Source organism: Silene latifolia, chromosome 4 (assembly GCF_048544455.1).
Source record: "Silene latifolia isolate original U9 population chromosome 4, ASM4854445v1, whole genome shotgun sequence".
Taxonomy (NCBI): domain Eukaryota; kingdom Viridiplantae; phylum Streptophyta; class Magnoliopsida; order Caryophyllales; family Caryophyllaceae; genus Silene; species Silene latifolia.
In genome coordinates, this window is record NC_133529.1 from 76,686,539 (window position 1) to 76,713,642 (window position 27,104).

The following is a 27,104-nucleotide window of genomic DNA, read 5'->3' on the forward strand; positions in this document are numbered from 1 at the left end:
CCATTCACAATAACGGTAGTGCCTTGCTTCCCACAATCAATGTTTAGCCATCTATCCACCAAAAGCCTTAGAGAGTTAAAAGGCTTGGTGTGTTCCCTTCCAATGTTCAAAGCCGACTCAAAAAGAACAAAATCAAGTTTGGTGAAATGGTTGGTGTCTTTTCTTGCAATGATGGTGTTTCCTATGACCTTATGCCATACTCTAATGCCCGGGTGGTGGACTAAAAGAGCACGACTAGCATGAAAGCTTTCAAATTTCCTTCCGGAAATCGCCTCCCAAAGAGGGTCGGGGTCATACTTGCCAACATTCTTAAAATAACTCGGTGAATCACTAAGACCCAAAACTTTACCCATTTCCTCAAAGGAGATGCGCCTACTAACATTAGCTAGACGGAACTCGATGGTCTCCATAGTCTCAACCTTGTTGACTTTCAAAGAACTCAAAAATTCTAAGGTAAGGGAGGGGTATGTCAATTCTTTTGACTCAAACAATTTCTCCAACCCCATGGCTTTAAAGAAGGCTCTAGTTTGCTCAAGGACACCCAAATTATCTAAGACCTCTTCACAAATAAACTTGGTGGATAAAAATGCTTTTCTAGCATACTTGGCAAAAGTGTCCCTATGGGATTTGGAAATGAAAATTATCTCCGGATAGTTCGAAAGTTGATCAATTTCCGGAGTAGTAGATGATGTTGTTCCCATGGGAGGTTGTTGTTGTTGCACTTCCAAGCTTGGGTTAGCTACCACCATAGCCAATGCTTTCTTTGCTTGAAGACTCTTTTGCCTTGATGAGAGAGTCTTTGCCTTTGGTGCCTTTGCCTTTGTTGCTTTTGTTGCTCCCTTTGTCCTTGCCATTGATGATTAAACCAAGAAAAGAGTGAAAAATCTTCAATTTGTAGTGTACCCAAATCGATTCAAAGATGAAAGGCTTTGCCTTTATGAATTCAAAAATCGACTCAAAGGTTGAAGATTTTGTGCTGTGTTTTGATTTTTATTGAAAAAGGAGTGATTGATTTGTTGTTAAAAGGATGTTTTGATTTGATTTTGGTGAATGTTGTTGAGGAATCTTGTTTTTGTGATGGAGAGGATGAGGGTTTTGGGGTTTATGAGTAGTGTTATGAATGAAGGAATGAAGAAATGAATGTGTGAGGGGGTTTATAAAACCCAAAAAATTTGAAATGCAGGGGCAACACGGGCGGTTTTTGCTCGGGACGCCCGGATTTAGCCTGTTCTGGGTTGGGAAAAACTCGCCTAAAGACGAGCGTCTTTCAGTGAAGACGGGCGACTTTCTGAAGACGGGCGGATTCCTTTGCAGGACGCCCGGATTTGCTTACAGTCAAAAATTTCAAAAATTCAGCTCAGTGCAGGACGGGCGGCTTCTACCCAATATGCCCGGATTGTCTGAAGACGGGCGGATTCTCCTGAATCCGCTCGGATTCTACCCCTTCTACCCGGATTCAGTTCCATCCGTGTACTATGCATATCCCTTGTCATTCTTCCATTCTTCTTCATATCTCGTGTTCTTCATTCTGGGGGCACTACTAAGGCATGGATGGCCTAGGCAATTGCTATCCCCACACTAAGCTAGAGCACTACACATCAATTGAAATCATTAGTCCTTCCCTCACTTCTCTCAATCATGACAATTATCTTAATCAAAGTATAAAAATCCAAAAATAACAAAAATGCAATACAAGAATTGAAATGCGAGTTAGGGAGTTAGAAATATTTATAAATGGTGGTTTAGGGAGGACTCCACCAAACTCTCATTCTTGATGAGATGTCAAGGGGGCATGTCCAAGGTGTTGTTGATATTGCTCAACACCTTGAAGAAATAATCAAAAGCTTGTTCATTATCGTGATAAAGATCTTCAATAGACCTTGGCCCTTGTTGTCGGTCTTGATCAATAGCATTGCCAATGTAGGGATTAAAAATCCCTTCAAACTCGTCGTCCCAAAGACCACATACTTCATCCACTTGATCACTAAAGAACTCTTGAGTTGATAGAGACAACTCTCCCAATTTCTTGTCTTGGCCAATGAGGCCATCCTCTTCTTCTTTGCTTGACTTTGATGAGCTTTGCAAGCTCTCCTTGTTACAATTCACTTGCTCTTTGAATGGAGCATCTTCAATTTTCTTCTTCCATTGGAGTTCCGACTTCTTCCTATCATCCTTCCGGCTATAATGATCAATCATGAAACATGGTTCATGCAAACGTGGAGCTCTCATAGTCTTGTCAAGATTAAAGGTTATACTCTCATCTCCCACTTCTAGAGTGAGCTCTCCATGTTTCACATCAATCACCGAACCCGCGGTGTGTAAGAAAGGTCTTCCTAGGATGATTGGAATGTTGGAGTCTTCTTCCATGTCAACAATGACAAAGTCCACCGGGATGAAAAATTTCCCAATTAAATGCGGGAACATCTTCCCATATCCCTAATGGTGTCTTCGTCGATCTATCGGCCATTTGGAGTGTGATATTGGTGCATTTAATCTCTCCCATCCCCAACCTTTTACTCACCGAGTACGGCATAACACTCACACTAGCCCCTAGATCACATAAGGCTTTGTTGATCGTGGTGTCGCCAATGGTACACGGTATTGAGAAGCTTCCCGGATCCTTGAGTTTTGGAGGTGAACTCCCTTGAAGTATTGCACTACTCACCTTAGTGAAGGCGATAGTCTCAAGTTTCCGAATCGACTTCTTCTTTGTGAGGATGTCTTTCATGTATTTCGCATAGGCCGGCACGTGATTGATTAATTCCGTGAAAGGAATCGAGACTTCCAAATTCTTCACAATTTCCATAAACTTTCCAAGTTGGTCATCAAATTTGGGCTTGGCTTGACGACTTGGAAAAGGAAGTCTAATCACAATGGGCTCCTTCTCCTTGACCTTGTCTTCATTTTTCTTTGAAATTTCTTCTTTTGATGATTCTCCAACCTTGGAGTTTTGCACAATTTCTTCCTTATCACTAGCTTCCACAACTTCATCCTCAACTTGCTTCCTCGGTGCTTCATACCTTGTACCACTTCTCAAGTGAATGGCACTAACCGTTTCATGTCTTGGGGGATTACTTTGAGGTGGTAATTGCCCCTTTTGTCTTTGTGAGCTTGAAGATGCTAGTTGAGTCAATTGGGTTTCCAACATTTTGGTGTGAGCTAGGATGTTGTTGATGGTGGTTTCCTTTGCTTGACTATCTTTTTGCATTTGAGTGAAAAATTCTTGTTGATTCTTTTGCATTTGGAGGACCGCTTTTTGAACATCAAAGCCTTGGTCATTTTGTTGATTGTATTGAGATTGATTTTGGTAACTTTGGTTTTGATTGTAAAAGGGTCTTCGATTTTGGTTTCTCATGGGTGGTGGGGTGTATGTTGTTTGAGGATTTTGAACATTTTGGCTTTTGTATGAGAGATTTGGATGGAATTTGGTGTTTTCATTGTAATAGTTGTAATAAGGGGTACCACTCTTGTATTCTTGGAAAGCATTCACTTGTTCATTTGTTCCCCTACATTCACTTTGGTCATGTCCCAAAGTTCCACAATTCTCACATATCCCATTTGGGATTGATGAAGATGCCGTCATGGCATTAATATGATGCTTTGGTGATTTTGAGACTTCTTCAAGTCTAGCCATTGCTTTCTCAAACTTCAAGTTGATAGTATCGATATGGGAGCTAAGTTGAGCACCTAATTGAGTAACGGCGTCCACTTCGTGCTTTCCTCCTCTAGTAGCCTTGCGAGGCCTACTATATTGTGAGTTATGGATTGCCATCTCTTCAATTTTGCTCCAAGTTTGGTTGTCATCAACCTCGGTGAACATCCCATTCGATCCCATATTAAGGATATTTCTTGAATCTTCATAAAGACCATTCCAAAATTGTTGTACCAAGAACCATTCGCTAAGTCCATGGTGAGGACATGAGCGACAAATTCCCTTGAATCGCTCCCAAGCTTCATACAAAGATTCTTCATCCCTTTGCTTAAAACCCGTAATTTGAGCTCTTAGCATGTTAGTCTTTTCCGGTGGATAGAACTTTTTGTAGAAAGCTAGAGCCAACTTCTTCCAAGAATCAATTCCGAGAGTAGCCTTATCAAGGCCTTTCAACCATTGTTTGGCGGAGCCAATTAGAGAAAAAGGAAATAAGACCCATCGAATTTGGTCTTGAGTTACACCGGTTGGTGAAATCGCATCACAATAGTCGCAAAAAGCCTCCATATGAGAATGAGGGTCTTCACTAGGCATCCCCCCAAATTAGCTCCTTTCAACTAATTGGATAAATGCGGATTTGGCAATGAAATTTCCGGTTAGATGTTGTGGTGTGGGAGTACCGTTGGGTAGGTTATCCTCGGTGGGTACGGAATGTGATGAAAACTTAGGCATTGTGGGTTGATTTTGTGGTTGATTTTGTGTTGGGTTCTCCTCACCTTCTCTTGCAAAAGGGTTGATGAACTCAATAGTTGGTTGAATATCTACAACCTCACTAATACCTCTCAAATTTCTCCTAGCAAGTCTTCTATTGATTGTCAAAGTTCTTTCAATTTCACGATCAAAAGGTAACAAATCACCTTGTGACCTTCTAGACATGCAAAATATCAAACAACTCGAAAACAATTAGAACAAACCTTGAGGAGTTTTACTTCCCGAAGGCAAAGAAAGACACAACTAATAACAATATAAGGAAATCTAAATCAAGTTAACACCGTCCCCGGCAACGGCTCCATTTTGATATGGACAAGAGTTGGTCGTCACACATCCAATCAAACACAATTTATAGCTTCACAAACAACTCTACAATTAGTGAAGAGGCAAGTAAAGGTCGGATCCCAAGGGACGGGAATTGAGATGAGATTTCTATTGTAACTAGTGGTGTCTTAGGGGTGTCACAATTTGGGTTGATGTAGAAGGTCACTAAACTAAATAGCAATGAAAGTAAACAAGCAAGATGAATTAAAAGGGTTGTAAACAATTGATAAAAAGCACTAGGGTGTCATGGGGTCATAGGGGAATCATGGGAATTGATCATACAAACATGTTCTCAAATTATAAGCAAGCAATTATTGTTGTGATGGATTGAGTTGGGTTATATCTTACAATCCTAGGAAAGTTTGGGTCCCGGAGCAGAATCGATTAGATTGTACAACACCTACAAGTCGACTTAGTCTTCCCTACTCAACAACATGCATGGTCTAATGAGACTCGAGTTGCTTTATGTCTTACAAGTCTCATTGAAAAGATAGGTGATGGGTAAAAAATGCAAGGATTCATAGGCTCGCATTTCATCAAACATAACATGTGCATGAGTCGAGATCAAAACAAGCAAGCAAATAAACCATGAAAGCATATTAATTTAAGCATGAATCATTCCCCATGTTAGTTTCCCCTAATTACCCATTAACCCTAGCTAGGTGACTACTCACTCATTATCATGTTGATCATGCTAGCAAGGTTGTCAATCGTACCAACAAAGTAAAACATGATGAATAAATGAAAGTAATTAACAATAATTAAAAAGGGATTAAGAGAATTATACCTACTAATGATCCAATAATAAAGCAAAGATAAAAGAAGTACTTGATGCTTGATTGAGAGGTTGTCAATCTACCAATAATAACCCAAATAATCTTCAATTACCCAAAATAAAGGATGAACAAAAGAGAGATTAAGGAAATAAAACTTGTATTAGAACTTGGTTAATTGTTGATTACAAAACTAAAGAGAGATTTGATTGATATTTACTACACTAAAGATTGCTAAGAAGAACATGCTCTTCTAATTAGACTAATGGGGTATTTATAGTGAAAATTAGGTGGATGCATTAGGGTTAACTAAGGGCTAAACTAGTAATTACACTTTTTAGATTTGAGCAGGGAAACGCCGGTATTTTTCGAAGGAAGGGCATCTTTCACGGAGGCTTGAAGAAGACGAAATTTTGCTGGACTGGAATCCGTGCGTCTTAGGCTCGGGACGGGCGGATTCTGGGTCTGGAGGACGGGCGTCTTTGGGAGAAGACGGCCGGATTCTGAAGCTGTTGCACGGGCGTCTTTGGGAGAAGACGGCCGGATTGTGGAGGTGGAGGACGGGCGTCTTCCAGTCAATCCGCTCGGATTGTAGCTCAGCATTGTTTCTTCTTCTTTTCTTCCCTTTTCTTCATAAAATCCTTGGGGATTTCCTCGGGGATGCAAGGATCTTTCCTCAACATTGCCCATCTACTATAGTATGTACAAAGGCCTTCTAATCTTGTCTCTCCTTGATGCTTGGTCATTGAATTCAATCAATTTAGTCTCGTTTTGCCATGAAAATGCAAGATTCTTACTCCTTTCCTACCAAGGGATCAAAATCTCAAAGAATATGCAAAACAAAGAACTAAAGACAATAAATGACCCAAATATGCACTAAAAAGCACGGGAACAAGGCTAATTCGGGGGCTAAATATGCTCTAATTATGGTCACATCAACTACAAAGCAGCAAACAAACTCGATACCAAGACCAGAGACAAAACCTCCAAGTCTAAACGAAAGCTATTCAAGCATCATCCTAATCTCTCAGTTTTATCAAAAAACTTCCTGCCCGGAGCTCAGTCAGAACTGAACTTGCTTAACCATCACATATCTTGATTTTGCACAGGATACTTGATCTTAGGTAAACAATTGGTTTTCGCAACAGCCCTGATTTTGGCCCCTATTACTTGAGGTCTCTCCTTTTTGAATTCCAGTCTACATACATTCCTTTGATGCCAGATGAAATAAATTGTAGCATTTAGAATAGCATGGATCAATCTTTTTTTCATTCTTGTTCCCCTGTAAGAAATAATCCAGCCAAGAACATTATCTCTTCTTAACTTCATTCCCAACCAGTTTTCCGAAAATACTAGAACTAGTGAGCTATACTCACAATCGAAAAACAAAAGACTGACAGTTTCTTCCTTGATTAGTGTCACTGATCCTAAGCAGGTTGAGCTTTACTCTAGTATTGATAGCCCCTTGATAAACAAACCACGCAATGCACCTATGCTTAGGTACTGACCAAGTAGCCCAGAACTAATGAAACCAAGGAACCTTGGGTTTCACATCCCTTAGACCATTATACGCATCCCTGATTTTATATTTTTCAGTCCAATCTCCCTGACAAAAAACCAGCAGCAAACTGTTTTTCACTTGCACAATCTTCCTCCAGCTCCAACTTGAATCAGAAGTAGGACTATAAGAGTGCCAGTCCTTTCCTTTACGATATATGTGGCTCACCCACTGATCCCACAGCTTATCAGGCCTGTGGAACACCCACCATGCCAATTTACCAACAGCAGCAGTGTTCCAAATAGCCATATTCCTGAGCCCTAATCCTCCTTCCTGCTTAGGTAAGAAGACTCTATCCCATGCTACTAGTGGAGCTCTGGTATATTCAGTCCTCCCTTCCCATAGAAAATTCCTACACAAAGCATCAATCCTATTCATTACTCCTTTGGGAATTATGAAAATCATTGCCCAGTAGTTGTGATAAGTAGACAGAACAGACTGAACAAGCACAAGCCTCCCGGCATAAGACAGTTTTTTTGCACCAATACTTCTAATCCTGCTTATTATCTTATCAATTAGGCCCTTGCAATCTCCTTTAGGCAGTCTAGTAGACTTGATAGGAACTCCCAAGTATTTGAAGGGTAGTTGTCCCTCTTTGAATCCTGACACTGCTAGGATTTCATCTTTATCAGCTTTGGCCATCCCATTAAAATAGGCATTCGATTTACCTGGACTTAGCTTCATACCAGAGGATTTGGAGAAAGTACTGAAAGCTCTAAGCATAGTCATAATGGATACCTTATCTCCTTTACAAAAGAGCAAGAGGTCATCAGCAAACATGAGATGGCAAAGCTTGATCTGAGCACACTTTGGATGGAATTTGAATGGGAAATTCTCAGTTATAAAGTTGAACATCATGGTGAGATACTCCATACATATGGTGAATAAGAGGGGAGAAAGAGGGTCCCCTTGTCTGAGACCTCTTTTACCCTTAAAGAATCCAAAAGACTCTCCATTGAGATTAAGAGTATATGTGGGAGTAGTAACACAACACATGATCCAGTTCCTAAATTTGGTAGGAAAGTTCAGGGCCTGGAGCATTTGGTCCAAAAATTCCCATTCTACCGTATCATACGCTTTCTGAAGATCAATTTTAAACATGCACCTTGCACTTGCTTTAGGGTTTTGATATAACTTGATCAAATCCTGGCAAATGAAGATGTTTTCCATAATGCTCCTACCTTTAATAAAACCACCTTGATTCTGACAGATGAGATCAGGGAGGATCCTTGCCAATCTGTTGCACATAATTTTGGAGATGCTTTTATATAGGACATTACAACAAGCAATGGGCCTAAATTGTAGAATAGTAGAGGGTCTCTCAACTTTAGGGATTAAGGTGATATTTGTAGCGTTTATTTGCTTAAGAAGTTTCCCTGTCAAGAAGAAATCATGAATAGCCTTTGTTACCTCCTCCCCTATTATTGATCAAGCATCTTTAAAGAATTTGCTAGTATATCCATCTGGCCCAGGAGATTTCTCATTTGGAATGTTGAAAATAGATTCTTTTATCTCATTGTCAGTAACAGGTGACAGCAGAATGTGCCAGTGAGATTCATCACACACTTTCCCTGTCTTAATCACCCTTGTTTTGATCCTCATAGTGGCCTGGTTCATGCCAAGAAGGCTACTGTAATACTCCAAAAACGCAACTTGAATAGCATTCAATTCCTTGCAAATCACTCCGTTCATACTCTTAATTTGAAGCACAAGATTACTTAATCTTCTGGCCTTGATAATCTTATGAAAAACATCTGTGGTTTTATCCCCTTCCTGCAACCACACGGCCTTTGCTTTTTGTTGAACGAAACTGAACTTAGCTTTTTTTAAATTTTAATTTGTTGGGAGTGTTCATATTCATGTTCAAGCAAATGAAATTCAGCAGGTCTGATCACCAATTCCTGCTGCAGAGATTCCAGCCTGTCTCCAGCATCCTTGCATTTACCCTCAATATCAGAAAAACATTGCTTGTTCAAACGTCAGGGAAATTAGTAAGCCATTGATGATTTACCATAAACCTGTCTAGCCTACTGAAGACCCTGTCAGCTGGTTTCTGCTTGTTAGACCAGGTATAATAAGCTTCTATAGCAGTTAAATCCATCATCCCACAATCATTGATGTAGTCCTGAAAAGGAGCCATCTTAGCTTCAGAGGTACTAGTGCCCATCCTTTACTCAACCTTAGTAACACAATTAAAGTTACCCCCAATAGCCCAAGGTCCTTGCAGCACACTTACATACCTTCTCAATTTATCCCATAATTTCACTCTATCTTGAATACTGTTAAAGGCATAAACAAAAGTCATGAAAAACTTACTGTTATTAATGAGGGACTGAGCCTCCATATGGATACATTGGGCAATATAGTCATGTATGTCAACCTGGTATTTAGCAGGGTTCCAAAGCACCCATATCCTTCCTCCTTTGTATAAGTAGTGTTGGTAGTAATGCACCACCCAGCACTAAAATTATTCAACACTCTATTGACTGGGTCTCGAGTTGATCATGCATCATTTTATATTAGTTGTTTCGAGTCAATTGGTTTTAGGTTTAGTGATCTTAAATTGGGTCAATTTGAGCTTTATTTCAATTTCATTATCATATTCTTTCATTATCTTTTATGTTTTAACTGGGTCTCGAGTTGAGTTATTGAGGTAGGGAAACATATGCGAGTTACAACCACTGAACATAACCATGTAAGATAAACTTTATGATTTTAATAATGAAATCATTCCCAAGAATCAATATAGACTTGAACTACTTTAACCCTAATATAATCAATAGACGGAATAAAGGACTAACCTTGAACCGGACAAGCCTGGCTACTTACATGCTTTCTGGAATCAAAGTACGCCTTCCCCCGAATGCTCGGTGCGGCGGTTAGGCACAGACAACATTCTGGAACTTCCAAACCAAAAAAAGGGCGTTGGGCAGATATGCGTTGGCAGGAGAGGAACGAGTCCGAAACTAAAGCCTGAAGCTGGGTCTTAGACAGAGCAGTCAGCTAGAACCAAGAGGGGTGGGAGATCCTTTCCCTGAACCCATACGGGTTTCCGCAGGGGATTTGAAATTTCTATCGAGGGAATCAGGTAACCAAAAAGGCTTTTTCTCGGGAGCATTCCAACCGCTAGTCTCGCTGAAGATCTTGTCCAAGGTCCAAGCCAAGCAGGGGCGAATGCCAATCTCGAGGAAAGTAGAAGGAACTAGATAAAAGGTGACTTGAACTGCGTGATTTGCCTCATTTGCACAGACGCACTCAATACAATAAGAAGTATAATACGATTGATTCTCCTCCTTAACCCTTTCCTTTATGTTCCTTTGATAATGGAGAAAGAAACTTACTTTCAGCCTTTCACTTTGTTGTACATATGTTTTTGTTTTGTCAAGATAATAAAATTATTATGTAACTTCCAGTATATATAAAATATATTACGTATCTTTTCGCACAATCAAACCCGATCGTACCTTTTCGTGAAAGAGGACGTATATTAGGGTAAGGTAAGAGGGAATTATAATTCCCGTACTTTAATTACATTTAATCGAAACCTATCCATCACGGTGTCGTCTTTTATATTAAAGTCTCGTAATATTTAATATAAACCTAACTTGTATTTAAATCCGAAACACATAGGCCACTCGAATATTATTAAATATTCTAACATTCTCCCACTTTGCCTTTTTGTTGACTTGATGGTTCAATAATACTATAATGTACACTATTATGTTAAGCTCACTAACTTTTTTAACTTTAATTGAATTAGAATTAATTGGATCATGGCGGTCACAAGTCATTTATTAATCGACATGATTCCTTCCACGTATCACAAATTAATTCCAAATCTAAGTCACCTTTAATTTGAGAAGAATATTAATTCTCACAATTAGTCACATATAATCCAATAACTGTAATGTATACATATACTATAATGATTAACATGTCTGTTATAACAGAAACAATACTATAAGTGAATTCTAGATGTCACATTTATTACAAGCATATTAACTTTATAATAACAAGGCCTCTGATACAGCACCCATGCGTTCTACATGGCCAATGAACGCCTTGGGTGGCAATCCCTTAGTTAATGGACCTGCTACCATCTTATCCGTTCTTATATGCTCAAATGACACTCTTTGCTTATGTACCTCCTCCTTGACGGATAAGAACTTTAATTCCATGTGCTTAGCACCATTGGAGTATTTATCGTTCTTAGAGAAGAAGATGGCTGCAGAATTATCACAATAAATTCTCAGCGGCTTAACAATACTATCGACGATCCCAAGTCCCGAGATAAAGTTTCGCAACCACGATGCATGAATAGTGGCCTCAAAGCATGCCACAAATTCAGCTCCAATAGTAGAAGTGGCAATGACAGACTACTTCCCACTTTTCCATGATACTGCCCCTTCAACTAAAAGGAACAAGAAGCCAAATGTCGATTTTCTACTATCAACACATCCGGCATAATCTGAATAACCAATCACCTCAAGATGATCAAATCTCCTATAAGTAAGCATGAGCTCTTTAGTGCCTTGCAAGTACCTAAGGACCTTCTTCGCAGCTTTCCAGTGGTCTATCCCGGGATTACATTGGTACCGACCCAGCATTCCAACAACAAAGATGATATCTGGTCGAGTACATGTCTGAATATAGTTCAAACTCCCAACCACAGATGCATAGGGAATTCTCTCCATTTCTTTTCGTTCCAGTTCATTACGGGGACATTGTATTTTACTAATTTTGTCACCTTTTTGTATAGGAACTATCCCTGTAGAGCATTCATTTATTCTATATCTCTCTAAAACTTTGTCAATTTAAGCTTTCTGAGACAACCCTAACAATCCTTGTGATCTATCACGGAAAATTTCAATTCCAATCATATAGGATGCCTCACCCATATCTTTCATTTCAAAGTTCTTAGATACATATTTCTTTACATCATGCAATATTCCTAGATCATTCGCAGCAAGCAAAATATCGTCTGTGACACCTCCATCTACCAAGGAGCCTTAACAAGACCTTCCCTAGCATATAAGGGCGTCACCATCTCGGTTGCCCGAGGACAGTGATAATTAAATGTCGATAAAAGAACATTTAAGATACATTATAGTGATTAACAAAACTACGGTACATATATACAAAGGTACAACTCAAACTACTGTCAGCTTTGTGGACTATTTCTGTCGTAACTCGTGGAAGACTCATCCCGCCAAGCACCCAGCTAACATCCAGATCACAACCTGCTAAGACTGACTGCTCACCATAAGGGATCACGGCAGACACAACAGAAACAAACAACAAGACAAACCACACAAGGTCAGTAACTGAAGAAACGCACCAACAACCACAGACACAACACAGGCACAACAAGTCATACACAACACAACACATCTCATCCAACCAATCTCTGTCACCGACTGTCCACTGGACCATCCCTGCCAGTGGGGGACCGCAGCCGTACCCACCAAATCCCCACTCATCATACCGAGCGATAAACCCATGTCCATTAATGTGGACATCCTCTCCCGTGGCGGGCTCAACGGAGGGCGAACAACGGGCGTGAAGCCACTCCCGCAAGTGACTCCACTCAGCCGAGGACGCAACTCGAGAACCAGAGACAAACAAACACAATCAGCTGTACCACAACAACGATAACGAAACAACACAATACCAACCAACTATCACAATTAGACAACCACACCGACACTACAGCAATCAAACCACATCAAAAGACACTCTAGACAATCAACAGTATTGAGTAGGCGAACCTACCTTTAGCCAACCGCAGCGATTCCACGTCCGATCACATGATACCAATCAACCAAGCAATACACCTATACAAATAGTACCATCATCTATTACTATTACTACAGCCCTAACTGAAAACACAACGACAGCGATGGTGACGATGACATACCTACGCATAACAATCCGACGTCAAGACCGCTACCCAACTCAAGCAACCCATCCCCATGGCATAAGCATCTTTAAGGACCTCAAAGGAAGGAACTATGGTGAAGGGAAGAAGGAGAGACGACATCTAGGTTTAGAGAAGAGAGGCGGAAATGATTTGCGGTTTCTTAAAACACGATATATAAATCCTCTCTGTAAACCCGCTACTCGATCGAGTAACTAACTTACTCGATCGAGTGACCCCTACTCGATCGAGCTCCCAAGCTACTCGATCGAGTAGCCTCGACTAGATCGAGTACCACACGCACAAAGCTTATCATGTCACGAGGTATCCCTCTTGGGGTGTCCCACGGTCTAGATCGGTGTCTAAGCTCAGTCAACGTGGGTCAACGGGTCCTTAAATGGACGGGTATTACAGTCTTCCCCCCTTAAAAAGAACTTCGTCCCCGAAGTTCGACTCATCCTCTCCCTAACCACCCGACAAAGAACCAGGGTCGTCACAACCGTTTACTCGACACAGGTCAACATAACTTTTTAGAAATACCATACCACTACGTATGTCCATCAAACATCATCATCAGCCACCTTAGCACACAGTACACAACACGACTCCCAGCTAATCACAAACTTTCTTTTGAATCACTTGAACGCATACCAGTCACAAAACAACTAACTCAACCATCACCTGCACCCACTACATACTACTATTAGAACGTACAATAACACAACTATTAGACTGTACTTTCATTCGTTACTTGTCAACAACTACCGATTACGAAACATACAAAACAACGATCCTACCACCGATTTATAACAACACACGTTACTGATTCATACAACACATATTTCATTCTACTCTATTACCTTAACCACACAACATAATTCTACTAAGGATAACTTAACTGTTTGCTAATAACATCTAATTCTCAAGCCAACATAGCGAATAAATACTGAAAATAAAGTACACAACATGTTATTTTATTCAACAAGTACAAACTCTTACTCAATTGCACAATAACCACTGTCAGACTATTCAAACCATCATATAAAACTGTTCAAGCAATCCTTCACATACTTTAAAATACCACATAAATACTGTAAAGTTGTTATAATCACATCATTTTTCCTTTGCGACATTACTCTTCCCCTCTTAAAAGGAACTTCGTCCCCGAAGTTCACCATCAAGCAACTTCCTTGTCCTTCAAACCGATACATATTATACCATCTTGACATTACTCATAAACCACAAAACAACCTTGATTCACATTGACAAAACTTACCCTTTGACATTACACAATGTATCTCGTATAAACATAAAACCACTGGAAGTATGTAACACACCGCAAGATATATTATTACCAACTTACAGCAAGGTCATCAACTATTTGTTGGACGATCATACCGAACATGCAAAAACATTATGAACATTGTATCCAACTTACCCAATTCGACTTGATGTAGACTACAAAGTTATACAAATACCACCGAGAATTGTGCAAAATGGCCAATATGCATATACGACTCATGACAGCAACGACACTTTATTGACATTACGTAAACATGACCCACCAGATATATAAATATATATGCGATCATTATCAACTTGGAACAACACCGCCGCACATTATACTACCTGCATCAAATTGATTTATCGTTCCGACTAATGTACATAACGTGACAATTATATATATAGCACGACCAGACACAATAATATAACCTTAGGTGAAGCTAAACGGTGATACTAAACACCCACAATGAAGATTAGTATACTAGCATACAAAGATATAATGATTCAACCAAGTCTCAATCCGAAAAGGTCCTGTAACAGTGATACTCGATCGAGTTGGTCAGGCACTCGATCGAGTTGGCCTTACTCGATCGAGCTCGTCAGCTACTCGATCGAGTAAGCCGATATCAGAAAACTCCCTCCAAAGTAATACCTGCAGCTACTCGATCGAGTGAGGGGAACTCGATCGAGTTGCCACAGGTCAAAAATCCCCTAAAAGTCAATCATAAGCCAAAGAATCATATAAACACGAGTCGGGACGCTATCACGACCCTAAAATCCTACATAACAAGTCTAAAGATACTCAAAATACGGCCTTATGGCCAACATACAAACCAAAGATCCAAAAAGGTACCAACCGAAAACAAATACTATCCACTACAAACCATGAAATAAAAGAAGAAGAAAAACGAGTATATCACTCCACATTGTGCTTGTCCATGACCTCATCTCCGCCACCACCACCAGATGTGCCCGCTCCTGCTGCATCATGACCCGCCACACCACCAGCACCAGCATCTGCACCCATACGCCAAGGGGCCAAGCAACCGTAGGGATATGACTGGGGCTTTTCCCAAGTAGACCTCTCCACGCCGAAAGAGTGGAAGATGTTAGTTATTTAGACCATATTAATACTCATCTTATGATATTAAAAATACAAATTAATTTAAAATGGTCTAAATCTACATGCATGCAAATAAAAGTATACAAGATGGTATTAAACCATCTTAAGACAAAAGTTCATTACATTGTATAAGGCAAGTTTTGGGCACAACTCAAGGACTCCTTCCTTGATGTTGTTCTTGAGCTATGAAAATGGATGATCCTCCAAGACAACAAACCACCAAAATAGATGGTCTCCTAAGGAAGCACCCAAGAATCAACCCAAAATACTACTATAATACTAACTAGATATATGCAGTAGTAAACCTTGTTTATTTGTATTTTTTGATGTACTAATTATATTATTACTTTGATAATATTATTAGTTTATTTTATATGTGTTTTAAATGTTTTAAGATGAACAAAATAAGAAGAAAAATGGTCTTTAAAAACTCCAAGTGAGCCTTCCAAAACAACAAGAAAAGACCCATTTTTCTTCCAATTTTTCCAACAACAAAAAATGGTGGAGTTTGGTGGTATTTATAGGCAATTTGGGAGCGACAATTAGGAGTGGAAAATGCCACCAAATGAACACTTGTAATGCCCTAAAAAATCAGTCCATATGGACCATTTTGGGTCCATTTCGATTTTCGACATTTGCCCCACAAATGCTTATAAGTCTTATATTTAATTATCTTACATAATTAAATATTGATTTTATTATTTAACACTTAAATAATACAAATTAACTACCAATGACTACTTAACTATTAAGTGGTCATAAGACTGTTTTATCAACATACAATGTGTCAATATTATCCCACTTAGCTAATTTTACAACCTCTTGTAAAATTAAATAGCTAATTAATTCCACCTCAAAACATATACACATATCGTATAAAAATAATTAATTAACTATTAATTAATAAATTCTAATCATTTATTATTTAAACATCACATAATTAAATAATAAATCTCCTTGTCCCGAGATCGTAACCCATAATCAAATAATACATTTATGTGACTAACTAAAAAGTCAAATAATAATACAAGGAATTAATTATCTCGTATCTCATACAAATAATTAATTTATTCTATTTGGGCGTCATCCTATAGGTGTGACCTAAAGGGATCAGCTGATCACCGCCGTCACACGACAGCAATGTCAAACTCTAGTCAGCCAATCATTACCGATTAACGATGACAAGCTGACAAATAAATAAATAAATCCCTGATATTCCTTTTACGAGATTTAATATGTAAACGCACTTATTGTGGAGGACACTACTCCAACAATCTCCCACTTGTCCGACACAAGTCTGCGTTACCAATTCTCTTGTCCAATAATATCTCCCACTCAATGCAAGAAGTCTTTCAGGTCGTTCTTGCACGTGATCATATCATAAAGTGGTTTCCTCTATCAGGAGAATGACTGTCTGACCGGATAATCTACTATAGATCTCATCCGAGCGTGGCCACGCATTCACAGTCATCTCTCCTCGAGTGGCCTTGAGATAAAATATGACTTAAATGGACAATCATGTTGACCTATTTTCTTCGTTCGATACAGATCACAATGACCCAGTAAATGCTCATCGGCCTCTTTTTACGGCGCGACCTAGAACAAAAACCAAAGCCAACGGAAAACCGCACCAACTCAGACAAATAGTCACCAGTCTAAAGAATTGACTCGAAGGAATAAATCGAAATCCTCCCCACGACCTAGCAACAAAAGGACTCTATAAACGGTCACTGTCCGACAAATTATCTCACAATATGCCTATGTAATCGACCATTCATCACTATGACCATATGACAGTCGAACCTGTCATCTATCGCCTTAAAATCTAGTCACTCTGAGACGTCACCTCATTAAGTAACTAGGGACAAAATACAATGTTAATCCAGTTCACTTAATAGGGTTCGACATTGTCTTTACAACCTATTTGGATAAAAACAAATTATATAAAAATCAGACATAAACCTGAATATAACGATAAATGCAACTTATCATATATGAAATAATAAATACAATATTTTGATTATTACATATCATATAATTTACAACAGTTCTGACATTCGTCTCAACCCCATCGAAACTACATGACTATCATGTTTAGCTTGAGACAAAGGCTTGGTTAAAGGATCAGCGATGTTGTCAGCTGTCCCAACCTTACAAACTGTAATTTCGTTCCTTTCGATTAAATCTCTAATTACATGAAATTTCCTAATTACATGTCTAGACTTGTTACTAGACTTGGGGTCTTTTGCTTGAAAAATAGCCCCGCTGTTATCACAATAAAAAGTGATAGGATCCTCGGCGGTAGGAACTACCTTCAGTCCCTCTAAAAATTGCCTAATCCAAACAGCTTCCTTTGCAGCCTTCGGAGGTCGCAATGTACTCACTTCGTTGTAGAATCAAGATCACAGACTCTTTGAAACTTCTCCAGCAAACCGCCTCTCCGTTCAACAAAAAGACAAAACCAGCCTGGGATATCAAATCATCCCTATCGGTTTGGAAACTGGCATCCGTATAACCTCTTATACGTAATTCAGATTCTCCTCCAAACACTAAGAATGAATCTTTAGTCCTTCTCAAATACTTCAGAATATTCTTGACGGCTATCCAGTGACTCTCACGTGGAGTTTTCTGAAAACGACTCGTCATACTTAAAGCATACGAGACGTCAGGACGAGAACATATCATAGCATACATGATCGATCCAACAGCGAAAGCATAGGGAATCGATTTCATGCGTTCAATATCCTTAGGCTCAGTAGGAAACTATGACTTACTCAAAGTGATCCCACTGCCCATAGGTAGAAAACGTCTCTTGGAGTTTTTCATATTGCATTGGTCAAGAATCTTATCGATATAGGCTTCATGACTTAATGCTAATATCCTTTTGGATCTATCCCTATAGATCCGGATACCCAAGATGCGCTTAGCTTCTCCCAAATCTTTCATTTGGAAGTGATTTCCTAACCACTTCTTAACAGAAGCAAGCATATCTACATCATTCCCAATGAGTAATATGTCGTCCACATCAAGAAGTAAGAAAACAACTTTACTCCCACTAAACTTCATGTATAAATATGGTTCCTCAACACTTCGAGAAAAACCATTCTGTTTAATAACATGATCAAAACGATGATTCTAACTCCTTGACGCTTGCTTAAGACCATAAATGGATCTCTTAAGTTTGCATACTTTGTTAGGATTTTTAGGATCCACAAAACCCTCAGGTTGTATCATGAACACTTCTTCTTCCAGAAACCCGTTCAGGAAAGCGGTTTTGACATCCATTTGCCATATCTCATAATCATGAAATGCAGCAATTGCTAACATTATCCGAACAGATCTAAGCATAGCAACTGGTGCAAATGTTTCATCATAGTGTAAACCATGAACCTGAGTGAAACCTTTTGCCACCAATCTAGCTTTGTAGACATCCTTATGTCCATCCATGCCGATTTTAAGCTTGAATATCCACTTACACTGAAGAGGTCGAACATCTTTAGGTAAGTCAACCAGGTCCCATACCTGATTATCGTACATGGAATCCATTTCGGATTGCATGGCCTCGAGCCATAGCTTAGAGTCAGAACTCGTAATAGCTGCTTTGTAGGTCTTGGGTTCATTACTTTCCAAAAGTAAAACGTCATAGTCACCATCTTCCTCGATAACACCAAGGTATCTATCAGGCTGGCGACTAACCCTTTCTGACCTCCTAGGTTCAGAAGGAACAATAACTGATTCAGACGTAGAAGGAACATCTTCCTGCACTATCACATCAGTTTGTGGCTCTTGAACTTCGTCAAGTTCAAATTTTCTCCCACTCTGTCTTCTAGAAATAAACTCTTTTTCTAGAAAGACAGCTTCACGAGCCACAAACACTTTGTTCTCACTACTATTGTAGAAGTAATATCCACAAGTTTTCTTAGGGTAGCCTACAAAAATACATTTTTCAGAACGAGGTGCAAGCTTATCGTCAGACTTGTTCTTGACATAAGCATCACAACCCCATACTTTCATGTATCGCAGATTCGGGACCTTCCCTTTCCATATCCCATATGGAGTTTTATCAGTTGCTTTAGTGGGATTTTTATTAAGTGATCGTACAACAGATAAAATGGCAAAACCCCAGAATGACTTAGGTAACTCTGTTTGACTCATCATTGATCGGACCATATCTAATAAAGTTCGATTCCTCCTATCAGCCACACCATTTAATTGTGGTGTGCCAGGAGGAGTTAACTGAGATACAATACCACGGTCTTTAAGGTGATCTCTAAAGTCATTGCTTAAATACTCCCCACCACGATCTGATCGTAATGCTTTAATCTTCTTATTTAATTGGTTTTTTACTTCATTCTGAAACTCTTTGAACTTATCAAAAGCTTCACTTTTATACCTCATTAAGTAGATATACCCATATCTACTCATGTCATCGGTAAAAGTAATGAAATAGTCATAATTACCTCTAGCAGTGACTGTCATTGGACCACACACATCAGTGTGTATTAAACCCAACAACTCACTAGCTCGAGATCCTTTTCCTAGAAAAGGTGAACGAGTCATCTTGCCAAGAAGACAAGATTCGCATGTACAAAATGATTCGAAATCAAAAGGTTTAATTATACCAGTCGACACTAGTCTTTTAATGCATTTCTCGTTAATGTGTCCTAATCGACAATGCCATAAATAAGATTGATCGGGATCACCTGTTTTGAGTCTTTTATTATCTAAATGATAAACATCGTTGCAAGTGTCTAGAATATAAATACCATTGATTGAAATAGCCTGACTATATACAATCCCATTAAGGGAAAAAGTACAACACTTGTCTTTAATTAGAAAGGAAAACCCTTCCGTGTCTAACACAGATACGGATATTATATTTATAGATAGCGTTGGTACAAAATAACAATTATTAAGATGCAACTGCATTCCTGAAGCTAAACTAAGTACATAAGTTCCTACTGAGACGGCAGCTACCTTAGACCCGTTTCCCATTCGGAGATCGACATCACCCTTGTTTAGCTTTCTTATGCTTTTTAGGCCCTGCAAATGATTACACAAGTGAGAAACACAACCAGTATCTAATACCCAAGTTGTATTTGAAGCATAATTTATGTCTATCATAAAAGATTCGGTTGAGAAATTACATGTCGGCTTCACAATGCCAGCTTTTATGTCATCCAGGTATTTAGTACAATTACGCCTCCAATGTCTCTTGTTATTACAATAATTACAAGTATCTTTAAGAGGATTACCCTTCTTAGGTTTAGGCTTGGTAGAGATATTCACAATATCCTTACCTTTGCCCCCCACCTGTACGGGCTTCTTACCTGCATTCCTCTTAAACTACTTCCTCCCCTTCACATTTATCGCAAGCACATCTTTTCTCGTGCTCCCACTCAATCCCATGTCCTTATCTTCTTGCACAAGTACAGAATGGAGCTCATGTAAAGTCTTTCTCATGTTCGTCATATTATAATTTACCCTAAATTGGGTAAATCCTTTGACGTGAGAGAGAGAGTGGAGCACTCGGTCCACCACTAGTTCATCGGGGATCTTACATCCCAACCCCTCTAAAGTTTCCACGTACTCAATCATTTAAAGTACGTGTGAACTTACAGGTTGACCATCTTTGAGGTTAGCCTCAAAGAAACGAACTGCAGTGTCATATTGAATTATCCTCGGGGCTTGAGAAAACATAGTGGAAAGCCTCGAGAATACTTCATGTGCATTGCGAAACTTGACACATTTCCTTTGTAAAGCAGGATCCATTGAAAAAATCAAAACATTTTTAATTGCAGCGGATTCCTTTTGATAATTTGAAAAAACCTCCCTTACATCGGCAGTGGTGCTAGTACTAGGCGAAGGGGGAGAGGGATCGACAAGGTAGCGTAATATGCCATCATCTGCGGCAGCTAATCGAAGTTGTTCCTCCCAATCTTTAAAATTACTACCGTCGTCTTTTAAAACATATTTGTCCATAAAAGAACGTAGCCATGAATCTCTAGCTATGGTGACGGTTTCACTAGTAGAAGTCATCGTGATTACTACCAAGGAAATGAAAGGAAATATTAACATTTATCGTCTATCAAATATTTAACTTGTGAAACTATTTTAACAAGTTCCCATTTATATAATGATCTCCCACTGAATTATATAAATGATTCCAAGATCCAATTTTATATAAACACGGGCACGGTGGACCGATTCAACCCACATTTATATAAATTTGGTGAGTCGACATTTTGACTGATTCTACTACTAGAACTCTTGGTTGACGGATTTTCTTAAAATCTATCTTTTTGCCCCAGAATAAATATGGGCACGGTGGACCGATTCAACCCATATTTATCCCGTTGAGTCCAACCAATTTTCACGCGTAATAACTTTTATTACCCTACTTACCCAACATAAAAAGAGTGTACCTCGGTGATCCGAACCTACCTCTAATGAAGAAGGGATTCATAGGTGCTATTATTTGGTAAGGCTAATCTCAATTTTTATACTAAATGTGAGAGATCTTATCAAATTAATTGTCTATCACTTTTAAGTGAACAAAATTGGTGAATGCTAGACAATTAAATTGATAACAACAAAAATAAAACATGTAGTGACGATTTGGCATGAAAGCATATAAGAATTAAAACAAACAAGTCCTAATATGGCCACCTAGTTAATCTAGTTAACTTAAATTATTACACTTTGGAAACCAACTCCTTGGTCCCTAGTATCTTCATAAAAATGGCCTCCTTCTTTAGGATTTCGGAACGCCTTTCCGAAAACACCGTCTTCATGAAAACTCCGTCTTTAGATGCTTCATCTAATTACTTATAATTAAATTACATAACAATACCCTATTATATAATTTGTAATAAAATTAAAACAAAAAACTATTAATTAATTACAAATTAGGCGATACGAAATCGCAATTAATTACAAAACAAGTCGATATTCCCTTACATTACGGGAAATACCAACTTCTACCTATGGCCATATTAGGAAAAAATTACATAATTATTATGTTAAAAACCATTCATCTAAATGAATAATAAAAATGCATTATGTAAATATGACATGCCAAATCGTCTTACTTACCAACAATGATCATTGAGCTTGCCTTGACGGAATTTTTACCAATAAAAATTCATAATCAATTCTTAAAATAATTTTAAGACTTACTCATCATACTAATCTGGTCTAATATCAAAATAATTATTCTCAACAATTATCTTGAATTTATATGGGAATTAAAACACAATTATGACAAAAATGATATAATAATTCACAATTATCAAATAAAAATTCCATTTAATTAAAAAATTTATGGAAAATTAAATTTCAAACCCATGAACATTCTAGTCTTACACCAAAAATGCCATGCAAGTGAAAATTTTAGTTTTGAAGTTTATTTAAAATGATTTCACAATTTAATCGATAAACGGACAATTTTTACGATTTAATTCTAAATCAAACCATAAAAATTGAAATAACTTTAAAATTAAATTTTATACATTTTGGAACATATTCCAGGAGCTAAAAATTCAAAAATTTCGAGCCCTAAAAATAAATCAATATTTATTTACAAAATAACCACTATTTACCAATTTTTATCAAATAAAAATCATTAAACTAAATAAATTAATCACATTAACTTAAAATTTCTATTTTTCTCATAAATAGAACATGTATGTGGTTATTTCTAAATAAACATGCATAAAATTAACATGCAACCAAATTTAATTAACTCTTAATTAATTTCAATGCATTTTAACTCAATTTTATGCCATTTTAAGTCATAAAAAGTAAATAAACTAACAAAAATCAAATTTTTCGTCCCATATCATTCCAAGACCAGATTATACACATGAAAGACCATATTATGTGATAAAAAACTAATTTTAATGACATAATATCAATTTTACTAATTTATCTCATAAATTACTAAAATCGTCTTAAGACAACATGCATGTATTTAACAATGCTCTGATACCACTTGTTAGTTATTTAGACCATATTAATACTCATCCTATGATATTAAAAATACAAATTAATTTAAATTGGTCTCAATCTACATGCATGCATATAAAAATATAAAAGATGGTATTAAACCATCTTATGACAAAAGTTCCTTACATTGTATAAGGCAAGTTTTGGGCACAACTCAAGGACTCCTTCCTTGATGTTGTTCTTGAGCTATGAAAATGGATGATCCTCCAAGACAACAAACCACCAAAATAGATGGTCTCCTAATGAATCACCCAAGAATCAACCCAAAATACTATTATAATACTAACTAGATATATGTAGTAGTAAACCTTGTTTATTTGTATTTTTGATGTACTAATTATATTATTACTTTGATAATATTATTAGTTTATTTTATATGTGTTTTAAATGTTTTAAGATGAACAAAATAAGAAGAAAATGGTCTTTAAAAACTCCAAGTGAGCCTTCCAAAACAACAAGAAAAGACCAATTTTTCATCCAATTTTTCCAACAACAAAAAATGGTGGAGTTTGGTGGTATTTATAGGCAATTTGGGAGGGACAATTAGGAGTGGAAAATGCCACCAAATGAACACTTGTAATACCCAAAAAAAATCAGTCCATATGGACCATTTTGGGTCCATTTCGATTTTCGACATTTGCCCCACAAATGCTTATAAGTCTTATATTTAATTATCTTACATAATTAAATATTAATTTTATTATTTAACACTTAAATAATACAAATTAACTACCAATGACTACTTAACTATTAAGTGGTCATAAGACTATTTTATCAACATACAATGTGTCAATATTATCCTACTTAGCTAATTTTACAACCTCTTGTAAAATTAAATAGCTAATTAATTCCACCTCAACACATATACACATATCGTATAAAATTAATTAATTAACTATTAATTAATAAATTCTAATCATTTATTATTTAAACATCACATAATTAAATAATAAATCTCCTTGTCCCGAGTTCGTAACCCGTCATCAAATAATACATTTATGTGACTAACTAAAAAGTCAAATAATACAAGGAATTAATTATCTCGTATCTTATACAAATAATTAATTTATTCTATTTGGGCATCATCCTATAGGTGTGACCTAAAGGGATCAGCTGATCACCGCCGTCACACGACAGCAATGTCAAACTCTAGTCAGCCAATCATTACCGATTAACGATGACCAGCTAACAAATAAATAAATAAACCCCTGATATTCCTTTTACGAGATTTAATATGTATACGCACTTATTGTGGAGGACACTACTCCAACAGAAGACTCAATTGTTGTCCCCAAGTAGACCTCTGATACCACTTTGTGACACCCCCATCTACCAAGGAGCCTTAACAAGACCTTCCCTAGCATATAAGGGCGTCATCATCTCGGTTGCCCGAGGACAGTGATAATCAAATGTCGATAAAAGAACATTTAAGATACATTATAGTGATTAACAAAACTACAATACATATATACAAAGGAACAACTCAAACTACTGTCACTTTTGTAGACTATTTCTGTCCTAACTCGTGGAAGACTCATCCCGCCAAGCACCCACCTAACATCCAGATCACAACCTGCTAAGACTGACTGTTCACCATAAGGGATCACGGCAGACACAACAGAAACAAACAACAAGACAAACCATAAAAGGTCAGTAACTCAAGAAACGCACCAACAACCATAGACACAACACAGGCACAACAAGTCATACACAACACATCTCATCCAACCAATCTCCGTCACCGACTGTCCACTGGACCAGCCCTGCCAGTGGGGGACCGCAGCCGTACCCACCAAATCCCCGCTCATCATACCGAGCGATAAACCCATGTCCATTAATGTGCACATACCCTCCCGTGGCGGGTTCCACGGAGGGCGAACTACGGGCGTGAAGCCACTCCCGCAAGTGACTCCACTCAGCCGAGGACGCACCTCGAGAATCAGAGACAAATAAACACAATCAGCGGTACCACAACAACGACAACGAAACAACACAATACCAACCAACTATCACAATCAGACAACCACACCGACACTACAGCAATCAAACCACATCAAAAGACACTCTAAACAATCAACAGTACTGAGTAGGCGAACCTACCTTTAGCCAACCGTAGCGATTCCACGTCCGATCACATGATACCAATCAACCAAGCAATACACCTATACAAATAGTACCATCATCTATTACTATTACTACAGCCCTAACTGAAAACACAACAACAAAGATGATGACGATGACATACCTACGCATAACAATCCGGCGTCAAGACCGCTACCCGAATCAAGCAACCCATCCCCATGGCATAAGCATCTTCAAGGACCTCAAAGGAAGGAACTATGGTGAAGGGAAGATGGAGAGACGACATCTAGGTTTAGAGAAGAGAGGCGAAAATGATTTGCGGTTTCTCAAAACACGATATATAAATCCTTGCTGTAAACCCGCTACTCGATCGAGTAACTAATTTACTCGATTGAGTGACCCCTACTCGATCGAGCTCCCAAGCTACTCGATCGAGTAGCCTCGATTAGATCGAGTACCATACGCACAAAGCTTATCACGTCATGAAGCATCCCTCTTAGGGTGTCCCACGGTCTAGATCGGTGTCTAAGGTCAGTCAATGTCGGTCAACGGGTCCTTAAAAGGACGGGTATTACATCATCAACATATAAGACTAAAATAACAAATCTGCTCCCACTGATCTTAATGTAGATACACCGATCGACGGTTATCTCTACAAACCCATATGACGTAATGGTATCATTAAACTTTAAATACCATTGTCGGGAAGCTTGTTTTAGCCCATGTATCGACTTTCTCAGCCTACACACATTATCTTCATTACCCGGGGATGTAAATCCCTCAGGTTGGTCCATATATACTTCTTCCTCAAGCTCACCATTTAGAAAGGCGGTCTTTACATCCATTTGGTGAAGCTCTAGATCATAATGAGCTACTAAAGCCAGGACAATTATTAAAGAATCTTTCTTTAACACCAGAGAGAAAGTTTCTTTATAGTCAATACCATCCTTCTGAGTGAAACCTTTGGCAACAAGTCGAGCCTTATACCTTTCAATGTTACCTTTAAAGTCACTTTTGGTCTTATAGACCCATTTCGACCCAACGGCCTTAGAACCCTCACGCAACACTACTAAGCCCCATACTTTGTTGTCATCTAAAGATTTAATCTCTTCTTTAATGGCAATTAACCATTTTTCAGAATTATCACTTTCCATGGTCTTAAGGAATGAGTCTGGATCCTGACTAATTCTCAAGTCACATTGAACCTCAACGTTATATGTCTCGTAGTCATCTGGGATGGCTGATCTTCTTTCTCTTACAGATCGCCTTAATTGTTCCTGTGGAACGTTGGCTAATCTCCTTCGCCTTACAGATTGCCTTGACTGTTCACGTGACATATTATTCTCCCCTTGAATTGTGACTTGATCATCATTGTTATTGTCATTTTATGGGTTTTGCACCTCATTTCGTTGTTGTTCCACTATGTCATTTGACTGTGACGGCATAATTGGTACAACAATTTCATGTGCAACTTCAGGAGAAGGAACTTCAACCTGAATTTCTTTAATGTCCACTTTTCGTTGTTCAATGCTCCCACAAGTTTGACCATTCTCAATGAATATAGCGTTTCCAGTTTTTACTATTCTCGTATTGTGATTAGGACAATAAAATCTATA

General features: G+C 38.2%; 1 non-coding gene across 1 annotated transcript; it reads left to right on the forward strand.

Annotated features, from left to right (window-relative positions):
* The first annotated feature begins 3,902 nt into the window (after positions 1 to 3,902).
* On the forward strand, positions 3,903 to 4,009 carry LOC141654207 (small nucleolar RNA R71). Its single transcript, XR_012547771.1, has one exon. It is a non-coding gene; the product is annotated as a small nucleolar RNA R71 (small nucleolar RNA).
* Positions 4,010 to 27,104: the final 23,095 nt, after the last annotated feature.